Here is a 15063-nt window from a genome sequence, read left to right as displayed (position 1 = left end):
GTGTGCCGTATGTTTTAGAGTCCACGTGTAAGTGACGTCACACGGTATTGTCTTTCTCTGACTTATTTCACCTCGCATGATGCCCTCCAAGTCCATCCACGTTATTGCAAATGGCAGAATTCCACTCTATTTTTTGGTTGAATAGTTTTCCACTGTATATATATATATAGAACACCTTCTCTACCATTTATCTGTTGATGGACACTTAGGTTGCTCCCATATCTTGGCAATTGTAAATAATACTGCTATATGCAGATGGCCAACAGGCACATAAAAAGATGCTCAACATCGTTAATCATCAGGGAAATGCAAATCAAAACCATGATGAGATACCACCTCACACCTGTCAGGATGGCTATTATCAAAAAGAACACAAATAACAAATGTTGGTGAGGATATGGAGAAAAGGGAACCCTTGTACACTGTTGGTGGGACTGTAAATTGGTGCAGCCACTGTGGAAAACAGTATGGAAGTTTCTCCAAAAAACTAAAAATAGAGTTACCATATGACTCAGCAATTCCACTCCTGGGTATTTATTCCAACAAAACAAAAACACTAATTTGAAAAGATACATGCACACCAATAAATTTACTTTTATGTGTAAACCATGCAACTTCCTATAGAATAATTGAGAAAAGAGGAAAGTATATGCAAAGAGTCCAATTTGCAAGTTACTCTGCAATAAAGCTCAGTTTCTAACCATTTCCTTTATTAATCTTACTCCTAGCTATAGACTACCTCAGGGCATTTTCACAGCTTTCACCAATCTGTTCCCATTTAGTTTTAGCTGCTAAATCTATAGACTCCAAGTGCTAAATACTAGATTAATAGGTCCTTACTAAGAGTTCCAATAGCTCAGCTAGCTCTTGTGCTCCCAGCTTAATCTCTCTTGTCTTCCCCGGTAATCAGCCTTTGCATAGTTCCCAAGTCTCAGCCCCTTTCTCCAGTTCCCATTATTTTTCTCTCCTTGAATCAGAGTTTGTGAGCTGCTTTTTATGCTAGAGGCACATGATGTCATTGTGTCTACGCCCAGCTGTTCTTAATTTTCTCTCAGCTCAGCTCTCTTGGAGGACTCTCAGCAGGCCCAAAGACACAAGCCTCCCTTCTAGGGTGCAGATGAAAAGCTGGGGTGGAGGCGGGGAAAGGGCAATTCACCAACCCATAATGACTAATCCTAGCAAAATAAAGGGCAAGTCCCTTTTAAGAAACAGAGCACTCCAGGAGAGGGCGGAGCCAACTGAATAAGCCCCAGACTCCGATGAGACAAGTGTGCTCCCGGAAGCTGTCATAGCAACAGGAGTTCGCTATCCAAGATGTCAACCATCTCTCTACCTTAGGCAGTTCTCTAAGACCTGAGAATCACGCTCTGAGTGCTGTCTTGAATTACCTGGCTCTAACTACCCACAGTGCCAGCCTCCTGCCTCCCACCAAGGACTGGCCTTCTCTGTTTAGAGAGTTAAAATGGATTGTGGCGAACTCTAGACAAATTTAGCTCTCTCCTCCACAGATGCCCAGTGTTTTGTGGTGTTGTAGAAAATGCCCTGATATACCAATTCACATGACTCATAATTCTTATTGAATTTATGTTCCAGTATCCATAAGCGCTGCTTGAAAAATGATGATGTAATGATGCTTTACACAAAGGAATGAATCTCTCAGGTGGAAATTCTTACTATACAATGGCACCTGGCTAGAGCAGATGGGATAGTACCCATACTAGTAACTTTGAAATGAGTTTCCCACTGGGATAGTGGTAGAAATATTTTTCCCTCATTCTATTTAGACCAGCAGCCAGTTGAGAACAAATCCCTCCAGAGCAGGGCAATTTTGATGGAGGAGAGTAGGAGAACACAGTGGAAACCCATGAGGCAGGACCTAATGGATGAGATAGCAGCAGTTCTCAGCCCTGACTACACATTAGAATCTCTGGGGGAGAGGGGGGGTGTTAGCTTTTAAGTTGATCTTGAAATAATTTTAAAATTACAGAAAAGTTGTAAAAACAGCACAGACAGCTGCCACACACATTTCATTTAGCATTTCTCACATCAAAATTTTACATAACCATAGTGCAGTTATCAAAACTAAGAAATTAACCTAGGTACAATACTATTAACTAAACTATAGATTTTATTTGGATTTCACTAATTTTTCCAGTAATGTCCACTTTCTGTTCCAGGATCAAATTCAGGATACCATGTTGCATTTAGTTGTCATATCTCTTTAGTTTCCTCCAATGTATGACAGTTTATCAGTCCTTCCACATCTTTCATGATCTTGAAGAGCACTGAGCAGTTATTTTGTATAATGTGCCTCACAAATCTTTCCACTAATGTCCTTTTTCTGTTCCAGGATTGAATCCAGAATATTATGCTGCATTTAGTCATGCTATCTTCCTAGTTGCCTCCAATTTATGGCAATTTCTCAATGTTTCCTTGTGTTTCACGACCTTCACAATTTTAAAGATCGTCACGTACTTTGTAGAATGTCCCCCAGTTTGGGTTTGTCTGATGTTTTCTCATGATTAAATTGGGATTATGTATCTTGGGAAAGGATAGCACAGAAGTGAAGTACCTTTCTCATCACATAGTATCAGGAAGTACATGGTATCAATATGACATACTGGTGATGTCAGCCTTGATGACTTGGTTAAGGAGATTTCTTCCAGTTTTCTCCACTGTAAAGCTACTATTTAAAAAAAATATTATGTTGATATAGTTGTAGATTCACATGAAGTTGAAAAGGTGATACAGAGAAGTTCTGTGTACCCTTTACCCGGTTTCCCTCAATGGTACATGTGTATATTCTTGTAAATACCACTACAATCAGAACAATTTCTACAATCAGAAACAGAACAATTCTATTACCACAAAGATCTTCCTCATGCTACCTCTTTATAGTCACAACCCTCCTCCCAACATACCTAACCCATGGACACCACAGATCTGTTCTCCAGTTTTTAAATTTTATCATTTTAGAGAATATTATATAAATGTAATCAATCAGTATGTGACCTTTTGAGACTGACTTTTTCTACTCAGCATAATGCCCATGATATCCATCCAAGTTGTTGTGTGTATCTGAAGTTTACTCTTTCTATTGCTGAGTAGTATTCCATGGAATGGATGTACCATAGTTTGTTTAACCACTCACATTTTGAGGGACATTTGGGTTATTTTCACCTTTTCATTATTGCACATAGCTCTGCTATGAACATTCATGTACAGGTTTTTGTATGAATGGAAGTTTTCATTTCTCTGGGATACATGACCAGGAGTGCGACTGCTGAGTTGTATGGTAAGTTTATGCTTAGTCTTTTAAGAAACCACTAAACTATTTCCCAGAGTGGCTGTATTATTTTTACTTTCCCACCAGCAGTGTATAAGAGATCTAGTTTCTTCATATCCTCACCAGCATTTGGTATTATCGCTATTTTAATTTTAGCTGTTTGAATAGACATATAGTGATATCAAATAATGGTATTAATTTGCATTTCTGTAATGGCTAGTGATGTTAAACATCTTTTCAAGTGTCTATCTGTCATCTACATATCTTCTTCAGTTAAATGCCCATTGCCATTTTTTGCTTATTTTCTAATTGGATTATTCTTTATTCTGTTTAGTTTTGAGAGTTCTTTATTCTTTGTCGAATATGTGGCTTACTGATATTCTGTCCCAGTCTATAGCTCGTATTTTCATCCTCTTTAAGAGGGTCTTTCACAGAGCAGAAGTGTTTAACTTTGGTGAGTTCCAATTTACCTTTTTTTTTCTTTATATGGATCATGCTTTTGGTGTCAAGTCTAAGAACTCTTTGCCTGGCCCTAGATCCAAAAGATTTTCTCCTATGTCTGTTTTCTGAAAGATTTATAGTTTACATTTTGCAAACTTACATGGTCCATTTTTGGATAGTGTCTGCATAAGGTGTGAAGTTTAGGTTAAGTTTCTTTTTTTTTGCCTATGGATGTTCAGTTGCTCCCATACCATTTATTAAAAAGGCTATCCTTCCTCCATTGACTTGTTTTTGCAACTTTGTCAAAAATCAGTTGAACATATTTGTGTGGGTGTACTTCTGGGTTCTCTTTTCTGTTCCACTGATGTGTGTGTTTATCCCTCTGCGAAACCCCACTGTCTTGATTAATGTAACCATATAATGTCTTGAAACCAGGTAGACTGATTCCTTCTACTTCCTTCTTCTTTTTCAAAATTGTTTAGCTATTCTAGGACCTGTGCCTTTTCATATACATTTTGAAATAGTCTTCTGAAAAGAACTTGGAAATGATCACTCCCATCCTTTCAAGAAAACTGGGCAAACCAAAAAAAATCAATGACTTTTCTTGGACCCATCAGAGAACCGAGGTTGCAGGGCAAACCACCACCCCAAAATCTAAAGATTTAGGAAGATCCAGAGAGATACAGCTGTAATTTACTTACCTGGAAAAGAAGGCTCTGGAATATAAACTGGTAGGAACACCAAAACTGGTAATTTTTACAAATTGCTGGAGGAAGAATGTGGACTACTGTAAGAGTGAGAAACTTCTGAGGACTGAAGGCACAGGGGCACCCCCCAAATTTCAGGAAATCCACCAAATTCTCACAATAAAGATGTGAATAAGATCCTCTTGTGAATCTGGCGGGGGAGGGAAAGAAAAATCATTGTGAAGTATGCCTAGAGCCTTCTCCATAACTCTACAAGGAAAAAGACTTTGCCACACCTTATCCTAACTGGGGAATGGCATTCCTCCCGCTCCAGCCTCCCTCTAGCCAACTTTAGAAAACCACATACAAAGACAACATCTTTAAGGAAGACAGAGTAGGGGGAACACCTTACAAGGGAACAAGCATAAGAATTATATCAGACTTCTTGTCAGAAACCATGCAAACAAGAAGAGACTGGAATGAAATATTTAAAGTGTTGAAAGAATAAAAACACCAATCCAGATTCTATATCTGGCAAAATTATCCTATAGAAATGAAACGAAGTCTTTCTCAGAAAAAAAACAAAAATGGAGGGAAATAAAAGAAGACTTGTCCTGCACAAAATGTTAAAAGAAGTTCTTCAAGGGGAAGGAAAATGATGATAGAGGTCAGAAACTTGGATCTTCATAAAGGAAGAGTGTCAGAGAAGGAATAAATGAAGGTATGGTAAAATCTTTTATTTTTCTGATTCTTAATTGGTTTAAAGATAACTGTTTAAAGTAAAAATAGTAACAATATACTGATTGATTATAGCATATGAATAAGTGAAGTAAATTACAACAATGTCACAAGAGATGGAAAGGAAGATTTAATAATACTCTGTTATAAGGTACCTGCACTACATTTAAAGTGTTATTTGATAGGGATTGCATTGAATCTGTAGATTGCTTTGGGTAGTAGAGTCATTTTCGCAATGTTGATTCTTCCAATCCAAGAACATGGTATCTCTCTCCATCTATTTGTATCATCTTTAATTTCTTTCATCAGTGTCTTATAATTTTCTGCATACAGGTCTTTTGTCTCCTTAGGTAGGTTTATTCCTAGATATTTTATTCTTTTTGTTGCAGTGGTAAATGGGAGTGTTTTCTTGATTTCACTTTCAGATTTTTCATCATTAGTGTATAGGAATGCCAGAGATTTCTGTGCATTAATTTTGTATCCTGCCACTTTACCAAATTCATTGATTAGCTCTAGTAGTTTTCTGGTAGCATCTTTAGGATTCTCTATGTATAGTATCGTGTCATCTGCAAACAGTGACAGCTTTACTTCTTTTCCGATTTGGATTCCTTTTATTTCCTTTTCTTCTCTGATTGCTGTGGCTAAAACTTCCAAAACTATGTTGAATAAGAGTGGTGAGAGTGGGCAACCTTGTCTTGTTCCTGATCTTAGTGGAAATGCTTTCAGTTTTTCACCGTTGAGGACAATGTTGGCTGTGGGTTTGTCATATATGGCCTTTATTATGTTGAGAAAAGTTCCCTCTAGGTCTACTCTCTGCAGGGTTTTTATCATAAATGGGTGTTGAATTTTGTTGAAAGTTTTCTCTGCATCTATTGAGATGATCATATGGTTTTTCTCATTCAGTTTGTTAATATGGTGTATCACATTGATTGATTTGCATATATTGAAGAATCTTTGCATTCCTGGAATAAACCCCACTTGATCATGGTGTATGATCCTTTTAATGTGCTGTTGGATTCTGTTTGCTAGTATTTTGTTGAGGATTTTTGCATCTATGTTCATCAGTGATATTGGCCTATAGTTTTCTTTCTTTGTGACATCCTTGTCTGGTTTTGGTATCAAGGTGATGGTGGCCTCGTAGAATGAGTTTGGGAGTGTCCCTCCCTCTGCTATATTTTGGAAGAGTTTGAGAAGGATAGGTGTTAGCTCTTCTCTAAATCTTTGATAGAATTTGCCTGCGAAGCCATCTGGTCCTGGGCTTTTGTTTGTTGGAAGATTTTTAATCACAGTCTCAATTTCAGTGCTTGTGATTGGTCTGTTCATATTTTCTATTTCTTCCTGATTCAGTCTTGGCAGGTTGTGCATTTCTAAAAATTTGTCCATTTCTTCCAGGTTGTCCATTTTATTGGCATAGAGTTGCTTGTAGTAATCTCTCATAATCTTTTGTACTTCTGCAGTGTCAGTTGTTACTTCTCCTTTTTCATTTCTAATTCTATTGATTTGAGTCTTCTCCCTTTTTTTCTTGATGAGTCTGGCTAATGGTTTATTAGTTTTGTTTATCTTCTCAAAGAACCAGCTTTTAGTTTTATTGATCTTTGCTGTTGTTTTCTTTGTTTCTATTTCATTTATTTCTGATCTGATTTTTATGATTTCTTTCCTTCTGCTACCTTTGGGGTTTTTTGTTCTTCTTTCTCTAATTGCTTTAGGTGCAAGGTTAGGTTGTTTATTCGAGATGTTTCCTGTTTCTTAAGGTAGGATTGTATTGCTATAACCTTCCCTCTTAGAACTGCTTTTGCTGCATCCCATAGGTTTTGGGTCGTCGTGTCTCCATTGTCATTTGTTTCTAGGTATTTTTTGATTTCCTCTTTGATTTCTTCAGTGATCACTTCGTTATTAAGTAGTGTATTGTTTAGCCTCCATGTGTTTGTATTTTTTACAGATCTTTTCCTGTAATTGATATCTAGTCTCATACCATTGTGGTCGGAAAAGATACTTGATAAAATTTCAATTTTCTTAAATTTACCAAGGCTTGATTTGTGACCCAAGAAATGATCTATCCTGGAGAATGTTCCATGAGCACTTGAGATAAATGTGTATTCTGTTGTTTTTGGATGGAATGTCCTATAAATATCAATTAAGTTCCTCTTGTTTAATGTATCATTTAAAGGTTGTGTTTCCTTATTTATTTTCATTTTGGATGATCTGTCCCTTGGTGAAAGTGGGGTGTTAAAGTCCCCTACTATGAATGTGTTACTGTCGATTTCCCCTTTTACATCTGTTAGTATTTGCCTTATGTATTGAGGTGCTCCTATGTTGGGTGCATAAATATTTACAATTGCTATATCTTCTTCTTGGATCGATCCCTTGATCATTATGTAGTGTCCTTCTTTGTCTCTTCTAATAGTCTTTATTTTAAAGTCTATTTTGTCTGATATGAGAATTGCTACTCCAGCTTTCTTTTGGTTTCCATTTGCATGGATGGGGAGGGGGAAGGGTAAGCTGGGACAAAGTGAGAGAGTGGCATGGACATATATACACTACCAAATGTAAAATAGATAGCTAGTGAGAAGCAGCCGCATAGCACAGAGAGATCAGCTCGGTGCTTTGTGACCACCTAGAGGGGTGGGATAGGGAGGGTGGGAGGGAGGGAGATGCAAGAGTGAAGAGATATGGGAACATATGTATATGTATAACTGATTCACTTTGTTATAAAGCAGAAACTAACACACCATTGTAAAGCAATTATACTCCAATAAAGATGTAAAATAAAATAAAATAAAGTGTTATTTGAAGATGAACTCAGTTAAAAATGTATATTGCAAACTCTAGCGCAACCACTAAAAAGTTTTAAAGTATAATTGATATTCTAAGAGAGGAGATGAAATGGAATCACAGAAAATCTCAGTTAAAACCAGAGAAGGCGGGAAAAAGAGCAAGGGAGTAATTTTCTTTGCTCTGAAGTCTACTTTATCTGATAGTAATATAGCCATTCCCACTTTCCTTTGAATAATATTTGCATAGCATATCGTTTTCTGCTTTCACTTTCAACTTACTTATATATTAACTAGAAAATATAAATAGTAAATAGTAAAACTACTATCTGTCCCTTTCCATACTTTATTAGAACTGAATTACTAGGTCCAGCCCACACTCAATGGAAGGGAATTAATCTCCACCACCTGTAGGGAGGAGTATCAAAGAGTTTGTGGACACATGTTGAAACCACCAGAGCAATTATTAAATATTTTGGGGGTGACAATTTGAAGCTATGCAAATATCTTGCCCTCTAAAATTATTACTAGGCCTAGTTCTTTTTTTTGAGAATGGTATTTAGAAAACAAGATGTGGTTCTAGGTAAGCTCAATTCTATTTGAATGTTGCTGCTTTTAGGCCCTGCCAGTAGAGAGAGCGAGGGAACACAGGCATGTAAAATAATCCATGTATACACACATATAAATATTAATGCCTGAATCTACTTACCTTTACATGTATATATTTATATATGGATATAGATAAGCTTACATTTTTATATGGATATCTCTGATTCTAATCCAGTACCACAGAGTTTATTCCAGCCTTCCCTCCATGTTTTAAATATACACCCAGGCAAGATCAAATACATCATTTGTGGGGCCCAGTGAAAAATGCAAACGTGGGGCTCCTTGTTCAAAAAGCGGGGTAAAAGTGTCACTAAGGTACTACAATGTACAGATTTTTCCTTTCTTCTGCAGCCTTTCATTCAACTTGTCATGATATTTTCTATTTGCTACTCAATATTATTCTAAGTCAAGAAAAAGTAAAAATCTCAATTATTAACATGTATCTTACCGTTCATCTTTACATTGTACAATACCAGTTTTAAATAAAAATACCAGAGCATTTAATTCATATGCAGAATCACCAAAATTGCACAATTTGTACTGCATGCCCCAGCCCTGGAAGGTGACTTGAGCTGGCCAGAAGAGATGAACACAAAGCCAGACTCAAGAAAGTTAGTTATAATGGAGGAAGAGAGGGTCACCTACATGTGGAGTAGGCCCAAAGGACACTCTCTAGGGCATGGGAAGGCACTCATGAGGCAAGTGTAGACCCTTACAGCCACCTGAGAACCCTACCCCATGACTTGTGTCACATGTGTGTGCTCGGGCCTGACAACTGTTTGGTTTCATCCTTCTTCTAGCTGCTGGCCTGACATGCTGTGCCTTATCAGAGGGCAGGGAAGTTGACCCAGGCATCTCCCTTCCTGAGGCAGATGCCTGCCACCCCATCCGACAGCATATAGGCACCTCTCAAGGGTATTACCACCTCCTCACAAGGATGCACTAGGTATCTGGATCAGGGATGGGCAAGAGATTCACCCCCACTGAATGTGCGTGGTGCTGTGAACCAAGTGCAAGGATGGTCACTGCCATGCTCCACCTTGAGGGGCTGCAGGGTGCATGCACCTGACTTGACCCTCCCCACATCGAGGCTCCCGCTGGAGATGGATGGACATGGATGCGGGTGGGGGAGGGTAAGGGAGACTCGGGCACCTGGAACGAAGGGAGTGGCAGTCAAGAACCCATCTTGAAGATATGGGGAGGTAATGGGAGGTGGAACCATATGTGAATTGAGCTTCTAAGCCCCCAGTACATTCTCTACTGTCCCACTGGACTTTACTTACAAAACACAGGTTCAAAAATAAAATTATTAAGAATTTCAAATGGCAACCGCAAGGCATTAAACCCACGGCATGGAGCCCCCTTCTGAGCATGGGGCCCTGTATAATTGTGCTGCTCATATGACTCTGAAGATGTCCATGTCCCCTCTCCCCCTCCACCTGCTGTGATTCTAATGTTCAGTCAAGGTTGAGAACTACTGAGCCAGATACTGCAAGGGTTGGTGGTCAAGATGGTCTTGCTCAAACCAGCTCCCAGGCTACCAGAGCCCCTCAGAAAACCATGAATGGAGAGACTGACCCAACAGTAGCTGAGACGAGGAGACCAGACTGTGTATCACTGCCTGAGGCTGTCATTACAGAGATCACAGTAAGGAAGCAGGGAGGTCAAACACTCAGTTTTAAAGAGAGGCTCTCATTCCTCTCTCTCTCTCAGAGCCCACAGCCTTACCTCAGTACCTGCTGGTTGCATGTTGGCCTGCCTTGTCCAATGTGAGGGGTTTTAAGGTACAGGTTATATACATCTAAGCAAAGTGCAGGTACCAGCTAAGTCATGGAGGCCACCTTTCTCAGCAACTTATTTTCTTACCTATTTTACCCACCAGCAGGTTAGGCTCTTAGCAAGGAACCCTGAGGCTGCTCTAGGCAGCCATCTTAGCCTGGGTCCACAGCTTATCAGCTGAATTCCAGAGTCAGAATATACAAATTCTCTCACCTCTAGCCCCTAGCATGACATAAGCTCCTCAAAGGGTTTCTTTCCTTTTCATTCAACCTTGATTCTTTTTTTAAATTAAAAATATTATTTTTTTATTTTTATTTATATTGGAGTATAGTTGATTAACAACATTGTGTTAGTTTCAGGTGTACAGCAAAGTGATTCAGTTATACATATATATGTATCTATTGCTATATTTAAAATAGATAACCAACAAGGACCTACTGTATAGCACAGGGAACTCTGCTCAACCTTGATTCTTTTTAGAACATTTTAGCCTCTGTCACCTTCTGTAGCTAGCATAGCAAACACTCACTTAATATTTGTAGCCTAATTTGCTTGCTTCTGGCCTGCTCATAGTCCAGTTCTTAGAGTCTTTCCCTTAACTTCCATCACCTTTCTTGGTTCCTCACTCAGGCAAAACTCCTTCCACCTCCTAGCGTTCTCTTTCTAACCTCTCTCTGGTACCCTAATGGTGCTTTATAATACCAAAGTATCTGTATTTACATTACAGGGCAAAGAGAAATAAAATGAGAAAATATACACACTGGGGGACTAATCACAGGCCCTTTCTGCCACTTTGGTCCTGAAAGTCAGTCCCCTGGGGAAGATGGACAAGCGCAGTGTCAAGAACCAGAGCTCTGGAATTTGAATCCTAAATCTGCCTCTTACCAGGTTGCCGTGTGACCCTGGACAAGTTACTTAACATCTTTGTCCTCTGGATTCACTCTCTGTCCTGCTTTCCTCCCCAGGAAACTGGTATGGATTATATCAACAGGTTTGACTGGTCCCTGGCTTCTGGTTGGATTTGGTCAGAAAGGAACTCTGGCCATTGATCAAAGATTGGGAGAAGAGTGTAGTTTCCTCCTAGCTTCCTGCCTCTGAAGTCACCCTGTGGGGAGTTAGCTATGTCCCTTGACCAAATACCACTGCTCATCCGAAGGCTACCTGCTCTAGACGTCTCTCCTTCCAGACACTCTTTCTAGCCTCTCCTCTCCTTCATGCCTTTGGGCCTGGGTGATAGTGGTGGAGTAACAGCCCCACTATACTAGCCATAGGGTATTTCGCTAGCCCTTATGGCTTCCCTACACCCTGCCTATGTCTTGTAAATAGTCGCTTTAGTAAACCCTTCTCAAACTATCCTGACTGAAGTGTGCCATATTTCCTGTTAGGACCCTGACTAGTGCAGAGCCTTATTTCCATTGCCTTTAAAATGGAGATAGCAACACCTATATCACAGGATTGCTGTCAGAATTTAAATGAGACAAGTTAAATAAAAGTATCCAGCAATGTCTGGCACAAAATAGATGCTGAATTAGCTCCCTCCTCGTTTTTTCTTTCTTCTTCAAAAGCTATTTTTTATTTTTGGGTTTGAGTCCTAACAGTGTGACTTATGAGCTAAATAATTTTCAACAAGTGCTTTCACCAATCTGAACCTTAGTTTCCACATTTGTAAAATGGAGTTCATTTAACAAATTCATCCTACTAAAATTAACAAAGCTTCTACTATGTACCAGGAACTGTTCTGAGCAGTGATTTAAGACTATCCGTCTTGCCTATGTCACAGAATTATTGTAAAGATCAAAACAGCAATGAGTCCTTAAATACCACAAACTTCCAAAACTCACCCAAGATGAAATAAACAATCCTATTATCATTAAAGAAATTGAATCTGTAGTTGAAACCTTCTGAAAAAGAAATCTTCAGGCTCAGATGATTTCACTAGCAAATTCTATACAAAATTTAAAGCAGAAATAACACCAGTTCTATACAATCTTCCAAAAAATAGAAAAGGAGGAAATGTTTCCCAACTGATTTAATGAGGCAAGCCTAATACTGATACCAAAATCAGACAAAAACAGTTCCAAAAAAGCAAGCTACAGACCAATATCCCTCATGAATATAGACATAGACATCCTCAACAAATATTATCATATCAAACCTAGCAATATATAAAGAAATAATACACCACAATCAAGTGGGGTTTATCACAAAATTACAAGGTTGGTTCAATAACAGAAAAATCAGTCAATGTAATCCACCATATTAGCAGTCTAAAGAAGAAAAACTACATGATTAGAGGCACACCTTGGAGATATTGTGGGTTTGGTTCCAGACCACTGCAATAAAGCAAATATCACAGTAAAGCAAGTCACATGACTTGTTTGGTTTCCCAGTGCATATAAAAGTGGTATTTATACTATACTGTAGTCTATTAAGTGTGCAATAGCATTATGTTTAAAAAAATGTACATACCTTAATTTAAAAATACTTTATTGCTAAAAAATACTAACCATCATCTGAACCTTCAGCGAGTTCTAATCTTTTTATAATAATAACATCAATCACTGATCACAGATCATCATAAAAAATATAATAATAAAGAAAAAGATTGAAATATCACAAAAATTGCCAAAATGTGACACAGAGACACAAGCATCCCAAGTGCTGTTGGAAAAATGGCACTGATAGACATGCTCAATGCAGGATTGCCACAAATCTTCAGTTTGTAAAAAAAATGCAATATCTGCAAAACACAGTAAAGCAAAGAGCAATAAAATGAGATATGCCTGTATATCAATCAATGCAGCAAAAGCATTCGGAAAAAAGTCAATATATATTAGTAATATAAATTCTCAGCAAATAGGAATAGAAGAAAAGTTCCTCAACCTAATAAAGTGTCTCCAAAAAATCTACAGATAACATCATACTTCATGGTAAAAAGACTGAATGTTTTCTCCTTATGACCTGGAACAATGCAAAACATTGTCTCTTGCCACCAATTCAACATCACACTGGAAGTCTTAGCCAATGCAACAAAGCAAGAAAAATAAACAAGAAGCATATATATTGGAAATAAATAAAATTCTATTTGCAGGGAACATAACCGTCTAGACAGAAAATCCCAAGGAATTGACCAAAAAATTTTCTAGAAATAATAAGTGAGCTTACTAAGGTGGTAGGATATAAGGTCAACATACAAAAATCAATCATATTTCTATATACTCCCAATGTTACCACTGGAAACTAAAATTTAAAAATATACACACACACACCATTTATTGTAGCTCGAACAAAATGAAATATACTTATGTGTAAATCTAACAGAATATGCAAAGACTCTGTATGCTAACAACCATAAAACACTGATAGAAGAAATTTTTAAAAGATCTAAATATACAGATAGATATACTGTGTTAATGGATTTAAAGAAACAACATAGTAAAAATGTTAATTCATGCCAAACTGATCTATAAATTTAATGCAATTCCAGTCAATATTCCAACATAACATTTTTTTAGATAAGTAAAATTTATTTGAAAAGCAAAGGAACTAAAAGAGCTAAAATAATTTTGAAAAAGAAGAATAAATTGAAAGAATAACACTATCTGACTTCTAGACTTACTGTAAATCCACACTAATCAAGACAGTGTGGTACTGGCAAAGGGAAGGAGCCATAGATCAATGGAACAGACAGAGAGTCCAGAAATAGACTCACATAAATATGGCCAATTGATTTTTGACAAAGTTGCAAAAGCAATTCAATGGGAAAAAAGTATTTTCAACAAATGGTGCTGAAACAATTTTACACTCATATGCAAAAATATAACCTTGACCTAAACTTCACACTTTACACAAAAATTAACTCAAGGTGGATAATTGATCCAAATGTAGAAAATAAAGCTATAAAACTTTTAGAAAAAAAGAACATAGAAGAAACTCTTCATGACCTTGGGTTAGGTAAAGAGTTCTTAGATATGATGCCAAAAGCATGATAAACTGGACTTCAAAATTTTAAAGTTTTGCTCTGTGAAAGACACTGTTAAGAGAATGAAAAGACGAGCCACAGGCTGGGAGGAAATATTTTCCAACCACATATCTGACAAAGGACTTGTATTTAATATATAAAGATCTTTCAAAAGTCAACTCTTTATCCTCCTAACCATAAGATCATTCTAATTCAACCTGCCCTCACTGAGCATGTGCTCTAGGCCAGACCTAGTGCTGGATACTTTCACATCCAGTGTCTCACTGATTCCTTATACCAATCACAATTTAGGTAGTGATCATTATCGCCATTTTAGGATGAAAAAACTGAGGCATCAGTGATAAACAGAGAAAAAATAATAAGATTGATGGGAAACTGGATAGTAAGGCACTTCAATCTTAATCTCAGATTATACCATTTTGATTTCCCATACTGAGGACATGTTGTGATTCATAGAGCTAGTAAGGATTTTTAGAAAGAAGAAGAGTTTTCACTGAAGTAAGTAGCACTCTAGGTAGGAGAAACCCGGTCATCTAAACTGAACCCAAATTAGGGACATTTGCCCAAGTTGTTGGCTTTCATGCCTGCAAGATACAGCAGGAGAGACATCAGGTGATTAAAGGAAAGACTTCCTGGCTGACCAGGGGCTTCCATGTTCCAATATATGGATGGGTGAGCTCATAGAATCTTTGTCTTCAGGAGAAGAGATGTTCTCAAGAGTTTCTTTCAGGTTAAGAGATGAAGGAGAACGGGGAAAGTAAAACAGAGAAG

General features: G+C 37.8%; 1 protein-coding gene across 15 annotated transcripts in view; it reads right to left on the bottom strand.

The window, feature by feature from the left end:
- Nucleotides 1–518: 518 nt before the first annotated feature.
- The window catches only part of LOC105748798 (uncharacterized), a 101357-nt gene continuing 86812 nt past the window's right edge, over nucleotides 519–15063 (bottom strand). For all 15 annotated transcript variants that reach the window (XR_007474902.1, XR_007474903.1, XR_007474896.1 and 12 more), the window contains 2 exons: nucleotides 4429–4624; nucleotides 519–2686 (listed from right to left, as the gene is read on the bottom strand). The gene's annotated coding sequence lies outside the window, so the exon portion shown is untranslated. The remainder of the gene's footprint in view (nucleotides 2687–4428; nucleotides 4625–15063) is intronic.

This window comes from Orcinus orca, chromosome X (assembly GCF_937001465.1).
Source record: "Orcinus orca chromosome X, mOrcOrc1.1, whole genome shotgun sequence".
Lineage (NCBI taxonomy): Eukaryota > Metazoa > Chordata > Mammalia > Artiodactyla > Delphinidae > Orcinus > Orcinus orca.
The sequence above is the reverse complement of the archived record's forward strand: the minus strand, read 5'-3'. Positions and strand labels throughout refer to the sequence as shown.